Genomic DNA, 16100 nt, shown 5'->3' with positions numbered 1-16100 from the left:
AAAGTGAAAAAGGCTTCTGCACCTATGGTAGATTTAAGTCCTATCAGTATCTGCTTAGAAAGATTAAGTTAGTACATCCCTTCCTTCTATCAGCTACATTTTTCAAACATTCCAGTTCAGGGAGATCCCAGAACATCTGTGGGAGCCGAGTGAAGCAGGTCTTCCAGATACATTCCAGTGTGCAGCACTGGAGACAGGTCATGTGGATACTGATGGTTGGACAATACAGGCATCCTTGTGTTTGAAGAGCACGGTTGGTATGTCCTGATCAGAAACCCATGGGTAAACCCATGGGACTGGGAGGGAACTTTTCTCATGTTGATCAGATTCAGCAGGAGCTGTTTGGTTTCTTGACTGTCTCTGTGGCATGGGGGTTCCTCTGTTCCTTGGGCTATTAGTAAATTATCTCATTGTATCACAGAACAAGGTTCTGGTCCCTCTGCCTGACCTGACCTGACCCACTCTGCACTTCTCCTCAAAGACATGGGGAGCTGGAGGAGAGGATGGCACAATTTCTTTTCCCTTCTATGGGGTATCGGTGCTGATTCAAGATGGCTTTTTAACACCTGTTTAGGTTCATCCTCCTTAATTTGTTCATAACTTTAACATGCTTCTGATTCTCACTAAATTGAAGCTTCAAGAAAAAACATCCTGAAGATCCTTTAAAAAATCTGCTATAGGATGATCCTTTAGATTATTGCCAGAAAGACAAACTGGGGGATTCATGCAGCTCTGAAACATTTAGGGAATTCAATGAACACTTGAAATTGAGATGTTAATACCCTTATTTGTAAGTTACAGATTGGTACCTAAGACTAAAGAATGTGGTTATTACCATGTTTATTATTACTTTTTATTGTTGGTGTTAGCAGAGAGTATGGCAAAGTTCAGGCAAGTAATAAACTAGAGTCCTATCAGAACATGTATTCCATATATACTCAAACAGCCTTCATACTTAGATTTTTATTTTTCTAACCAGATATTCTGGGGAGTAGAAATCTTCCATCCAGCTTCAGCTGTGAGGAAGAGGACTTCTACATAAAAAGAGGATTCAGGATCTTTCCGTTGCTTCCTGACATTTCTCACTCTGAACTGCTTTGAAAACTTCGTTCCACATATCTTATCCTTTGTGGAGACATCTTGCAAAAGCTTGTCAGCTGAAGGACTTCACATTAGCCTCAGGCTGCTCTAAGAAGTGTTTTGCTGGCCCAAGAGCAGGAGCATGTGGGAGTCAATATTGCTTAAGGCAACATTGCCATGGACAACATAACTTGAAGCCCTCAGTGGAGAGAGAGAGAGAGCGTGAGAGTAGACACTGTTGTTATTCAGCTGAGAAGCCAGCTCTGGTAAGAATGTTGGGAAAATGTAACTAATTTGAGTTAATCTGGAAGATATTGTGCTTCCCTTATGACCAAATGACTTTGGTCTGCAGAGTATGAGAGCAACATGGGGTGGAAGATACGTAGTTTGTCACCACATTGTCCTCAAGAAAAGAGTCATGTCTAACAGAGAGTAGAAATTTTTTACTGTTTCTTTGAACTGTCTTTGTCTTTGAGGTCTTGACACTTAAAATTTCTGCTTTGAACTTCTTCCCCCAGCACTCATAAATTGGCACCATATTAACTAGGAGACCTGTTATACGAGGGAAGAATACAGAAAAGTTAGAAAAATGTTTGGTATGCAATGGTATGCATTTTGATCAGGCATTCATATATTATGAGATCAGACCCCAACAAAACTACAGTACAAGTTTAAAAAGGTGATTTTTTTTCCCTAAGCAACAAATAAAGTAACAGCGGTAACAAAAAAGTCATATTAATACTTCTGGGCTTCTTTAATTTGCTTGCTAGTTTCTAAGGGTGCTCAGGATCATATTTGCAGCTATTCTCTACAACAATCTGAGTTAAAGCATAGTTAAAGTAAGGAAACTTAGATTGCCTTCACGTTATTTTTTTTAGTTCTTAAAGAAGAATATAAACTACTGCAAGATGTATTACTTTTATGAGATCTGGCAGGAGACCACTTGTCATAAGACCACCGCACTTGCTCAACGACATTTTTCAAATACAATGCTGAGACAAAACCATGCCATCTTTGTAACAATGAAACATTTTGTGAATGTATTTTAAATCTGCAAAAAACTACAATCTGACCCCTGCAACTTTAAAATTAAACATATTTGAATATTCTTTTTTTTCAATGAATTTGGTTTTAAAATTTCCTTCAGTTTAAAAATTTAAATTACTAAAACCTGATTTTTTTTCTTCTGAACACATTCTTTAAGAATCTGTACACGACAGCTGTGGCTGCTTTTGGATTTTAATATTTAGTCATTGTATTCTTGTATGCAGACCCCATTCCAGAAACAGAAGCCAAGGGGACGTAGGAGGCTCCATTCCAACATATGACTAGTCCATGACACAGACCTGGACTCTTTTGTAAACCCCACATGAAAAGTGAGTGTAGACCTCAGCAATGAGGACAAAGGGAAGGAACAAACAGAGACAACATGATGACATGGCCCTGCAAAATGGAACAGATGGACGCAGGTGGTGTAGTAAAGCCAGAGTGCCCGCAGCCCCAAGGAAGCTGCAGTAAGGAGGGGTGGGAAGCAGCATGGCAGCTGTGCTGAATGCCCTGCTGTGGGGCTGATCCTGCCAGTGTTTGTCCCCTCACATCATTTCCATGGGTTTTGTGCTGCAGCCCTTGAACTCTGACGTCACAGTGGCCAGGTCCTCACCACTGTGCTCCGGGAGAGGGACAAGCCCTTGGGGAGGGGCAAGTCCTCCAGAGTCTGGCTTTTAGGAGGGTGATGTGTTTCTAAACAGTTTGTGCTATTTAGATGGATGCGAAGTGGACTTGAGTGGCAACTTGGGTGGATCAGGCTGCTGAAGGCAACCTTTAATATCAGCATACGTTCCGTTTGCTTCTCCTTGCACATCAGTACGTATCGGTCTTCCAGTGGCTTGACAAGCAGCATTGAAAAACCAGGTACAGCCATACGGACTGTTATCCATAGGGATAACAGAATTTATTGGTTAAAGTTAGCATGGTTGAATGTAGCTTCATCAGTAACACTGAACTCATTAAAATATTTTTATAGACTGTTTTTTAAAAAAAAATAGAATGCCTGAATGAATGAGGACTAGAAAAACATTAGATAACAAAAGGTCACAAAAGGGACTAATAATTTAAATGTATTTATATTTAAATAATACAAATATATTTTCTTCTGGAAAAGTAGCATGGAGAGCTCTAGGCAATCCAAGTGACTCCTGGAGTGCACAGAGGGAAACTTCCTATGCCAGGTAATAGACATCCCTACCAGAGGGGATGCATTACTGGACCTGTTGGTCACCACGCAAGTGATCCCCCCTGGGAAACTGCCCTCAGAGACAAGGAAGCAGAACAGAGCTGGCAGATCTTTAAGGACGCTTTCCATAAAGTGCAAGAGCTCTCGATCCCCAGGTGTAAGGAACCAGGAAAGGAAGGCAAGAGACCAGCATGGCTGAGTTGAGACCTGCTGGTCACACTAAAGGGCAAGAAGGAAACGCACAGGCAGTGGAAGCAGGGACAGGTATCCTGGGAAGAGTACAGGGACGCTGCCCAGTTGTGTAGGGATGGGGTCAGGAAGGCCAAGGAGCAGCTGGAGCTGAACTTGGCAAGGGCTGCAAAGAATAAACAGAAGGGCTTCTACAGGTATGTGAGCCAGAAAAGCAAGGTCAAAGAAAGCGTAACCCCCTTGATGAGCAAGATGGGCAGACAGGTAACGATGGATGAGGAGAAGGCTGGGGTATGCAGTGACTTCTTTGCCTCAGCCTTCGCTGGCAGTCTTCTCTTCTGAGACCTCTTGAGTGGATGGACTTCAAGACAGAGGCTGGAGGAGCAAAGTCTCTCCCATGGGGGAGGGAAGAGAAGACCTGGTTCAAGACCACCTGAGGAACCTGAACATACAGAAGCCTGTGGGACCTGATGAGATGCATCCCAGAGTCCTGAGGGAATTGGGTAATATAGCTGCCAAGCCACCCTCCATAATATTTGTAAAGTCCTGGCAGTCAGGTGAATTCCCTGGAGATTAGAAAAAGGGAACCATTGCACCCATTTTTAAAAAAAATGTATCAAGGAGAACCCTGGGAACTGCCAACCTGTCAGTGTCACCTCTGTGCCTGGGAAGATCATGGAACAGATCCTCCTGGAACCTATGCTAAGGCACACGGAGGACAGGGAGGTGGTTCAAGACAGCCAGCATGGCTTCACCAAGGGCAAGTCCCGCCTGACCAACCTGGTGTCCTGTAATGGAATGACCGCATCAGTGGACAAGGGAAGAGCTACTGATGTTGTCTATCTGGACTTCTGTAAAGCCATTGACATGGTCCCCCACAACATCCTTCTCTCTACATTGGAGAGTTACGGATGTGATGGGGGGACTAGTCGGTGGATGAGGACTTGGTTGGATGGTCACATCCAGAGGGTAGTGTTCAACAGCTCAGTGTCCAGATGGAGATCGGTGATGAGTGGTGTCCCTCAGGTGTCCGTAGGGGGACCACCACTGTTTAATATCTCCATCAATGACATAGGCAGTGGGATTGAGTGCCCCCTCAGCAAGTCTGCAGATGGCACCAAGCTGAGTGGTGTGGTTGGCACACCTGAGGGATGGGATGCCATCCAGAGGGACCTGGAGAAGCTCGAGGAATGGACCATGTGAACCTCCGGAGGTTCCACAAAGCCAAGTGCAGGGTCCTGCACCTGGGTCAGGGCAACCCTCAGTATCAATCCAGGCTGAGGGATGAAGGGATGGAGAGCAGCCCTGCTGAGAAGCACTTTGGGGTAGTGGGGGATGAAAAACTGGACATGAGCCGGCAATGGGCGCTTGCAGCCCAGAAGGCCAACCGTATCCTGGGCTGCACCCAAAGCAGCATGGCCAGCAGGTCAAGGGAGGGGATTCTGCCCCTCTGCTCCGCTCTGCTGAGACCCCACCTGCAGTCCTGCGTCCAGCTCTGGAGCCCTCAGCACAGCAAAGACAGGGACCTGTTGGTGCGGGTCCAGAGGAGGCCACGATGCTCAGAGGGTTGGAACAGCTCTGCTGTGAGGACAGGCTGAGAGAGTTGGAGTTGTTCAGCCTAGAGAAGAGAAGGCTCCGGGGAGACCTTATTGCAGTCTGCCAGGACTTAAAGGGGATGATAAGAAAGATGGGGATGAACTTTTTAGCAGGGCATGATACGGTAGGACAAGGTGTAATGGTTTTAAACTAGAAGAGGGCAGATTTAGGCTAGATATAAGAAATAAATTTTTCACAATGAGGGTTGCAAAACACTGGCCCAGGTTGCCCAGAGAGGTGGTAGATTCCCTGAGCAACCTGATATACGTGAAGCTGTCCCTGCTCACTGCTGGGGGGTTGGACTAGATGACCTTTAAAGGTTCCTTCCAGCCCTAAGATTCTATGATTCTATGATTAAAGATATTTTAAAATCTTTTTCTTGGTATGAAACTTACTTGGAAATAGGGGAACTGAGAAAATGAAATTGCAAATTAAAAAAACACATTGTAAACAGATATTATCAAGAGCAATAAAAAGATATATAATTCATGTGATATAGTTTAGCATAATTTTTGTGCACTGAGATGTTTATCTGTCCAAAATTAATTACATCTATTTCATATCAATTAAATAGGAATGATGTTTGAAAAGTCATTACATTGAGAAACTTCATGCTAGAAAACCACAGGAAAATATATGTGATCGACCTGAAGGATTATCCTCCATTTTAAATATGAAGGTAGGTGTGGGGAAATCTCTATAACAGGGGAAAATATTTCCACACTTTCTCCCTACTCATTATCCCTGATCAACCAGGAGAAGAAGAAATACGCAGGTAAGTAACTAATTGCAGAGGGACATATGTGAGTTGTGGTGTGACTCCAGCCAGCACAGTTGGCATGCAGATTTGTGATCATCTTCTTGTTACAGCGAGCATTTAAAAACCACCCAGAGATGGTTTCACGCTTTTCGCGTTCGGAAATGGAGAAGCTCCATCAGATTCCAGACACTGCCCAGCATAGCACAGGACCCGTTCTCCAGGTTTGCTCTCAGCCCAGCTACTGGCAACAGGCTCCACTCTTCCCCCCGTGTCCTTCATAAAGTCTCTTTCTTCTAATCTCTGCTGTCTGCTTTCACCGTCTACATTCCTGCCGCCAAGTCCCCCCGTCGCTGGCTCGCTCCCCTTCCTGCTGTCCCTCCCTGCTCCCCTCCGGCCACGGGTGGGTGCTCAGGGGTAGAGCTGCTCATCTCCGATGCCTGCCCCAAAGCGGGGTGCCATGGCACCGCGCACGGCAAACGCGCAAGGCTTCAGCCTGCTGTGCCCGGGCAGAGCACAAAGAACGCTCTTCAGCCGCCGAAATGAAAGACGTGAGTTACCCAGAGAGCGCAGACCTGCTGGCCACCTCCTTCACCCCAAGGGAAGGGTTTTTATCTGCTTCATATTTTTTGTTTCATGTTTAAATGGCTCCTTATCCGTGCTGATCAAAGCACACTAAAACCCCAAACCGAATACCGTCGGCCTTTCTTGCCCCAGAGGATTACATTGCTCTGTGTCAATAACGTCAAATAAAGGAAGGTGACACAGGACTGAAATCTAGAGCATTGTGTCTGCTCAATGGAAAGCTTCAGGTGTGGGGTCCAGCAGGTCTACAGGGCAGAGCAGAAGACTATTTGATGCATTGTTGTTGTTACTATTGTTGTTGTTATTTTCTACATGGCCGTTCTTTTTGAGGGTGTCAGTGTAGCATCAAATGTGTAGCAGTGTGGGACTAACAAGCCTTTCCAGCTCTCCTTTGCTTTACACTGAGGCATATCAGCAAAAAGACCAAAGAAAAAAAGTTAATTTCTTCATTGACATGTGTAGAAAATGTAGGAAAGAAGATAATCTGATTCAGTCAAAATTTCGTCCTAGCTAAAGGGGAGAACTGAGTGAAGAGTAAAGCGAAAAACAGTGCTCCCAAATATGCTGAGCTTTCAATGTAATATGGAAACTGAATCCTCTGAACCAGCAATATTTTCAGTTCACAGCCCAATGAAGATTAGAGGCACAGGTACCACCTCAAATGCTATATAGCTGTAGTTGCAAAGCTGCATGCTATACTGCATTACTAGCACACAGTTCTGATTCACCTACCTAAGCCCGTGTCAGCACAACTGTATCACCACTGCGGTTCACTCCTAGATCCAGATGAGGTATCTCTAGCCCATGCTGCACTGTGCTCGGTGAACATAACCTGAGGTTTTAGAAGTCAGAACAGACTGTCATGAGTGTGGCCAGCAGGAGTAGGGAAGTGATCGTGCCCCTGTACTCGGCACTGGTGAGGCCGCACCTTGAATCCTGTGTTCAGTTTTGGGCCCCTCACTACAAGAAGGACGTTGAGGTGCTGGAGCGTGTCCAGAGAAGGGCAAGGAAGCTGGTGAGGATCTGGAGCACAAGTCTTACGAGGAGCAGCTGAGGGAACTGGGGTTGTTTAGTCTGGAGAAGAGGAGGCTGAGGGGAGACCTTATCGCTCTCTACAACTACCTGAAAGGGGCTTGTGGCGACGAGGGTGTTGGTCTCTTCTCCCAAGTAACAAGCAATAGGATGAGAGGAAATGGCCTTAAGTTTTGCCAGGGGAGGTGTAGATTGGATATTAGGAAAAATTTCTTCACCGAGAGGGTGGTCAGGCATTGGAACAGGCTGCCCAGGGAGGTGGTGGAGTCACCATCACTGGAAGTGTTCAAAAAACATGTGGACGTGGCACTTTGGGACATGGTTTAATGGGCATGGTGGTGTTGGTTTAACGGTTGGACTTGATGATCTTGAAGGTCCTTTCCAACCTTAATGGTTCTGTGATTCTATGATAATGTGCTCTGCCCTGCTAGCACAACACTGTCCAAAGAGTATCACTCTCTCATCTCTTTATCAGTTGTATTTGTGATGCCTGAGTTATTGCGTTTGGTCTTCTCAAGACTTGAAGCAGAGGAGGAATTGCTGCACCCCTAAAATTAGCTGTCCTTACAATTCAAGTTGTACGGATAAATTTGCCTAAATCCACCTTCCAGTGAGCAGATCTTGTCTGCCTTTGTTTACAAAAATGAAGTGTCAGAAATCCTTTTCCATGCAGATAATTGTAGTCAAACATGAAATCATCATTTTATCATGTTTTTGAACAAGTAAACTAAATCTAGGGATTTAAACTTCTCACTGAGTAAGACAGGTCTTCCTGACACCACATTTTCCTGCAGATTTTTCCTGAAGTGCTCAGAACCAGACACAATACTCTCATAAGAGTCTCACTAATCCCTGTGTGCCGGGATATTTTCATCATTGCAGTTCTCCACATGCTTGTGCTTATACATCTTGGATCAAAACTATTGCTTTAACTGCTGCATCTACTGGTATCACCTGCTGAATTACATGGCCACAGTCTTACCTAGCTTCATTTTGGAGCCATTACTTTCCTGAGCCCAGACCCTTACCCAGTAAAAGGGATGAAAGACCGCAAGCATTGACCAGGTGATACACAAAAGCTGATGTCTGGGAATGTGAGGCTGCTGTTGAGCACACCTATTTTGGTCAGGTCTGCTTGGAAGTCTAATTGCTTACTTTCACGGGGTTCTTAGTTGCCTTGCTCATATGTCTTCCCTACAAGCTGAAGTCAGCCTCCCAGCTGCTTGTTCTGTCTAGCTGGGCTGCCCACCATGGGCTGAACAGATGTCATCATAGTTAAAATGAGTTAAGTTTCATTAGGGAATACATTACGCAAAGTGGTTCCAATGAACAAAGCAAGGGTCATTATTCTTTCTGATTTCAGCACTGTGGTTTAAGAGAGATGTTGCCTACGAGGAGGAAGTAGAAGAACAAAAATGAAAGGAAGGGTGGAACTCAGAGTATGTGGGGAGAGGTGGAAAGACAGCTCTCAGTGCCTGCGGGGGCAGCACAAGGACAAGGTAACTGCAGTGGGAGGGCTCACCCATCTTGTCATCTCCTGAATGACCAGCATGGTCCTTGTGGAAATGTTCGCCAGGATCTGTACAATGTCAGCATCACATGAACGGGAGGCAGTGTCCCAGAGAGAAGGAAGCCAAAATGCCTGACTGGTTTTTGGGTCTCTGCACATAGTCATGGTGCAGAACATACTGCCCTGAAGTTAATCTTGTAATTAGGGAGTGACCACACCTACAGCATTACAGGGCTTTTTCCTTGCTGTGGGTGCACTGTACATCAAGAAGGAGCTCCTTCTTTGCTATCCACCTCACTGAACAATACAAGCTGCACTGACAAGAGCTCTTTGCAGCCAGCAGAGGTGCATGTGCTGCAGGAGGACCTGTCTATCTGCAGACCCTCAGAGGGGCCAGGCGGTTCCCCTCGCTCCCGGGCTCCTGCACAGCTCCCTTCTTGCACTCCGTCTTGCACAGCGTCGGCCAGTGTTTTCTACCTGGCTGATTATACAGAGCTGATTTCCCTCCATTAAATGTATACAGGAAAGTCAGGTATATGCTGGCTCTTATTGTCTACCATGTGTGTGGATTTACATCACATACTGCTGTCTGGACTTGTGGGGATGGCATGGAGTTTGGTACGTAAGACTCAATTTTTTCACTCCACAGTGAAATATATGCAAGGTGTGTTGCCCTAAAAGTCACGGAAAATGTGAAAGCCAAGTCAGAAATTGATCACAGTCACATGAACCTGTGCCAAGGCCATATATTAAGGTGAAGCAGTGCTGGTGAAAAACAATAAACATGGATTGCTTACAGGTTACGGAGGCTGCCCAACCTTTCAGTGACCTTGTCCTGAGGTGGAGTTTGTAATAAAACATGAAAACAGGCATACCTCCCCTGGTTTCACTTTTCAAGGCAAACACGCAAGCCCAGCCACAGCGCAGCCGACGTGTAACTGCCACGGGAGCCATCAGCGTCAAGGTGTTTGTGCTCACAAGCAGAATGTTCTGTAAACCTGCACCAAATCACCTCAGCTTGGAAAAGAAAAAAGAAAAAAACAGGGAGGAAAACAAAAATGTGAATATCGAACAACCAAAGAAAAAACCAAACCGCAACAGACACCAGCTGCTGAAATGCACATTTGTTGCAGCCCAAGATTGAGCTAGGGAAGCCATCAGCAAGGTACAAAGTGCAAGTACAGCAGAAAACAAAATGATGTCTCTGACCATGGATGTCTGGATGGGGCGGTGATGCTGTTAGTGTCCACTATTTTTCACTGTGATCAAGTAAAAAGGGAATTCATGAAGTGCCTACTTCTTTTCTCAAGAAGACAATGGTGAAAACCAGGGGAGGGTTGATGGTCTGGGACCTCTGCTCTCCACTTGCCACAGCACGGCTGGCTGGAGAAGCTGAGCCAGTGCAGTGAGGGAAGCCATCCGCATCTGGGCATAAGAGGTTTCCTGCAAGGAGCAGGAAAGGCCAGGGAGTGAAGTGAGACACAGGGACACTGAGCCGATGGGCCCTTCCACCCAGCTAGCGTTGCTGCCTGGCCAAGGCTAGCCAGAAGGCATGTGCGTCCGAGTCCCTCACAGCTTGCAACCTGCTCTAGTAAGGTTATTGCTATGCTACATATGACACACTACACTCACTGAAGTGCAACAAAAGCATTCAAACATTCCCCATGTCATGACATATGCCATCCATGCTGTAGGGCCAGACCTTCACTTGGGCAAACTGAGGTGGTCTTTAGCATTTCCTTCCTTGAATGTTTTTGTTCTTTTGCATTTCCTTCCTTGAATGTTTCATTTCCCTTCAAGTCTCAGATCCAGTAGATTTTACTAAGCTTTCCGGGAAAGCCAGGAGAAGTTTTAACTGCTGGATGCTACAATTACTGGGAAACAGGAGTGTACGGTGAGATCCTCCACAACCACAGATAGACTCCTTAGTGGTTCAAGATCATTACGTTAGTGTGTACAGTGTAACCTTATAATTCCCTATGCAAACTCCATCACTTACAACATCAGTGAAAATTTTTAGTGCTTGCCAAATGCTTTGTTTATTTGCTTCTCCTACTAAAACTTTTTTTTGTATGCTAAAGCACTCAGCATTTCCATATGCTTATGTGAAGTGAACTTTGAAGGGAGTTGCATTGCAAATGGTATTGGAACCCTAGCTCCACAGTTCCTCAGCTGCTACATCTAAATTTCCCAGCTTTCTGATTATTTTAGGGGAAAAAAATTCAAAGTGGAATCTTCCAGTTTGGCTCCCACTCTAGGAAAAGATTTTCAAAGTAATAAAGTAAAAGAGAGGGGGAAAAATAATTTCAGTAGGATTTGTGCTTCTCAGCCACTGGAAAGCTTTTGAAAATCCCATGATAAATCCTTTGTTACCTAATATTTGCCTTGATTTTCACAGCTGCTCAACATCCTCCATTGATCATTGATTGTTAGAAGTTGGTAATAATCTCTAAATATTTGGCTATATATTTAAGTAACTAAAAATGGATTTCTGCACCTGACTTTAAGGAACTATTTTGGAAAGGATTGTCCATAGTTTTTTCTACAGAATAGTATTTACAAGGGTATTACTCCAGAAAATGTTCCTTCCATTTTATAGCCCCTAACTACAACGCTACATGGGGAATTTTTACTGATTACTGTGGATTGTCATTCAGCAGTTATGGGAAAATGTATGTGTAACATTTTGGGGTGATTTTATGTTGACTTACTCAGGACTTAAACTATGTACAAGGAGTACTGATTTCCCTCTATGAAGAAGTCAGAAGAGGATTGGCAATAGATAGAAATGGATGTTCATTTGAAGTGCTAGCATTGCTAAGTAGAGTTTTAAAGCCATGCAAAGGTTGCAGTCAACCCCCCTTCCCAGGGCAGGTTGGCTGCACAGGTTCCCTGTGTCTGTTGCAGTTACCTTCAGCCCCACAGCAAAGAGGATGTAGACACCATCACAAACATGCTTTGTAAAAACAAAGTGGAATCAAGCTATTTACAGCACACTGATTTGGGGCTATTGATGACAAAACCCACAAAACCTTAATTTTTAAGGTAAGTAAATATTAACTTCATTTCACAGAGGGGAAACTCACTCAGCAATGTGAACTATGAATGCTGCCAGCATTCTGATCCTTTAGCAGCCTTTTTTGTCCACCATCAAATTAAAATACCTGAAAAGGATCAGAAATGTGGAAGAGGAATTGAACACTGAACACTGTTTGTTAGGAAAAAGCATCAACATTTTAACAGAACTGCATGGTTTGGAATACTTTGTACTTCTGCCCTACTGGAGACCTAATGAAGGCAACCTCATTAGCAGTAATTAGTAGATGAAAGCACTAAATGGATTAATATGTATTTCCAGTGAAGGTCATGGCAGCTGCCAAACTGAGTTTGGGAAAGTCAGGATTTTAATCAACCACGATGTTACATCATGAACCATGATTTTATATTTAGAAAGTAATAACAACAACAACAGCAACAACAACAACAACAATAACAAAACCTTTCATCTCTGCTCCTTTCTGAAACCACAGAAAACTGCACCAAAAAGTTACTTCTTAATCTTGAGAAATTTTGATTTGCACTTTTATGTCATCTTCACTCTATTTTCTCTAAAATTGTTCACTCACTTAAAACCATGACACGAACTCTGGACTTAACTAAGTAGCTGAGCACAGCAGCAAGGGACGTAGGGTGGGAAATGCACTGTGAATCAGAATAGGACATGGACACGTTCTGTCTCAGCCACAAATATGCAGCTTTGGGTCCTATATAGGTATGCTGAATGTGTTGCAGGCACCTTTGCTATCTAAGAGTGGTTTACACTGTCACAGAAGTGGTATTCTAACAAACATATGGAGAATCTTGAAGTTTCCTGACACTTGACTCATCTGCACATACAAATGAGAAAATGGTGTTCAGATAGGAAGTTATCAAAAAACTATGTTTTCCTGTTTACATAGTGGAGCCAATACTTATAGCTTGAAAACCTTATTATAATCCTGACTACTATTAAAATGTTCTTACTAATATAAAACTTACCAACACTTCATGTGCACTGAACACCTGCAATTTTCTGTTCCAAGGTAAGAATACACATCTGATGAAACAGAGGATTCAACAACAGCCAGCAAGAGAGAAGATACCAGCCTTGGGGAGATGGGGAGTTAAAGCGCTTTAACTGGTTTCAACTGCTTATGTAGTTGGGCTAGAAATCCTCAGAACAGAGATTTTGGAAAGAGAAGCAGATTTGATAGCTGGTTTATGTTGGTGATTAAGGTCCATAAATGTTGCTTCCTATGCTCAGAGGCAGTGGAACACTGCAGCAATTGGGGGCTTCCTGCACCAGTGGGATTTTGCCATAATCGTCAGCGAGGCAGAGATCGCTCCCAGCAGGTGTTCCATTTAGCTCTCTACCTCTCCTCATATACTATTAACGAATAGTTGTAGGAGTAATATTAGTTTTATATAATCATTTGAAAGTTGCTTTTCAGTTCAGTTGCTACAAGCAGATGTACTTGCATGTGAAGGGGACAATTATTATTAATGTATGAACCAGAATACCTGTTGTTCATTTCCCTCCCATTTTATCACCTCATATAAACAGCAGTGTTATAGTGATTTGCAGTACCCATGTAAATTACTAAAAATATGTAGGACAGATACGTACAAACTGAAAATTTTTAATCCAAAATCTAAATTAAGTTTATGAATCACAAGTATATTGCCACATCTTTGGATCAGTTTGTGAATGTTCAGCAAAGATGAAAGGGACTAAGTTTGGGGCGGGGGGGATAATTGTTTGAAAATAATAATTTCAGTCACTACATATCGTGATGGCTTTGACAGCTCTGCTAATGATGTTTGTCATGCAATTTATTCTGAAAGCCTTTAATCTGTAAAAACCAGAAAAATCTAGTGTCTTCAAATCAGCTGGAAACATTTACTACACTTGAAAATATAGCCTATGATAGTTATTTCAGATTACAAACTCCAGTTGATTACCTTAATTAAAACTCAGCTCTTATTCCAGGTTTCCCATCTTCAAAGAGATACAGAAATTTATGTTACCGTGTTTTGTTCCATATCTTCTTTTAAATTCATTACCTAATAGACTGTTTTGTTGTGTAAAAATGAACAAAGGTATTTCTGAAAAAACATTGACCAATGTAGATTTTTTATTTACACTAAAGATGTACGAGTGGTTCATTTAGGTGTGGGTGCAACGTGACACTTTTGCCTGTGGTTTATGTGCTAGAACTGTTTTATCTAATGAGGCACTAACATGCAGGCAACCTGCTGCTGGTTCTACTTGTTGGGAATGAATGATTGTGGTCTGCATGTTTCTCATAAATCAGCAGTCTACAGTTACTTAATTGCATAAGAGAAATCTCTGTCTTTTGAAGAAGTTTCACTTCTCACAGGTGAAAATGGAAAAACCTAATGCTTGGCAAGATGCAAGGAATCCTTCCCCTTCCCCTTCCCCTTCCCCTTCCCCTTCCCCTTCCCCTTCCCCTTCCCCTTCCCCTTCCCCTTCCCCTTCCCCTTCCCCTTCCCCTTCCCCTTCCCCTTCCCCTTCCCCTTCCCCTTCCCCTTCCCCTTCCCCTTCCCCTTCCCCTTCCCCTTCCCCTTCCCCTTCCCCTTCCCCTTCCCCTTCCCCTTCCCTTCCCTTCCCTTCCCTGTGGATGCAACCATTACACTCTTCAGGGGTTAATCCTACACAGCTTGGATGCCAGTCAACCTGGGCAGGATAGTCTTTGGTTTTTATTTAGCAATAGAGACATAGTCTGGGCATCTTTCTACTGCCCAAGAGTAGATCTCAGTGTCTGCCAAATAAAGTAACGTCCTTAATCATCTCCTTCCACCTTTATGTCAATCCCCCCTTTCCCTTCTACCTCCTTCAATGCAGTCTCTGGGATCTGTCAGCTTCTGCTTCTGTCCTTCCCCTCTATTCTCTCTCAGTGATGCTCCTCAGGAGCATTACTCATTATTTTTGTCCAAAGTGCTGGTTGAACCATAAAACAACTGAACAGCAGAGCTGAAGAGGAAAAAATCAGAGCTTCCTACTGCAATGCCACCACCAATTTTAAAATAACCTTTTTGGCAGAAGAGGTTAACTGGACCTAACTTCATGTCCATTCCAGTCCTCCAGAGTCAGTTCCAGACCCCCTGAAGAGAGAAATACTTGCCCTTTCTGACTGCGTGAAGGCAAGAATCTATGCAGAATAAAATAAGTTCCTAATTAATGCTATTGACTCTGCATTTGAAAACCACACAAGATTATGTAAGAGAGGCTGAAGATGTCCTCCAGCACTGCAGCATTCTGACAAAGGATGTCTTTGTCATCTTTTCAGATAGCAGGAAAAAACTGACCTGCTACAGAATTTCCTGAGGATATTTCAAACATCTAAAGCATGGGTTAAACTCAAATACGTGACTGATTATATTTGAGTCACTGCTGCTACAGCAATTACTGAGACATTAGTTTCATTTGTTTTGGCTGTCTAAAAAGTTTCTAAAGCCCTTCACTTTTACAGAAACATGACAATCACTTTAATGCCAGGACTTTTTAAGCACGGTAATACATGATGACCTAAATTAGGTCAGCTTATTTGTGTTTTAGAAGTGTAACATACTCAGATCAAATTAGGTCACCTCGCAGTGTCCTGCTTATATACCTCTAGAATAGGAGATACAAAATCTGTCGAAATATTAACTAAGAAAGCCAGAGCAAGTCAGGAGGACACGATCCTCTGTTTCAGATCAGTGTACCTACATTTGGGGCTTAGAAATGGAAGTGAGAAAACGTACCAGCAACATACCTTTTCCCAGACAGTGCAATTATGTATCTCCTCCTCCAATACCATTTACCTGTTTATTTCCATTGTATGTCCAGATGAATATAATTGCTTAATCAACCTGATTAAAATCATCAAGGGAATTCTATAATACATTCTCTGCTTGCACTGAAAAAACAGCAATATAAAACTTGCACTTCCTTCCTTCTAGTTCTACAGAAGTATTCCCATATTTCTAAGTGTTAATTTTTCATGCTCATGCATTCTTTGGCTAAAGAGAAGCAATATGATAACATGTATTGGTACTTTCTCTTTAGATATACA

This window comes from Phaethon aethereus (genome assembly GCF_964289735.1).
Source record: "Phaethon aethereus genome assembly, chromosome: Z".
In the NCBI taxonomy this organism is placed as follows: Eukaryota; Metazoa; Chordata; class Aves; order Phaethontiformes; family Phaethontidae; genus Phaethon; species Phaethon aethereus.
This window is presented reverse-complemented; position numbering follows the sequence as displayed.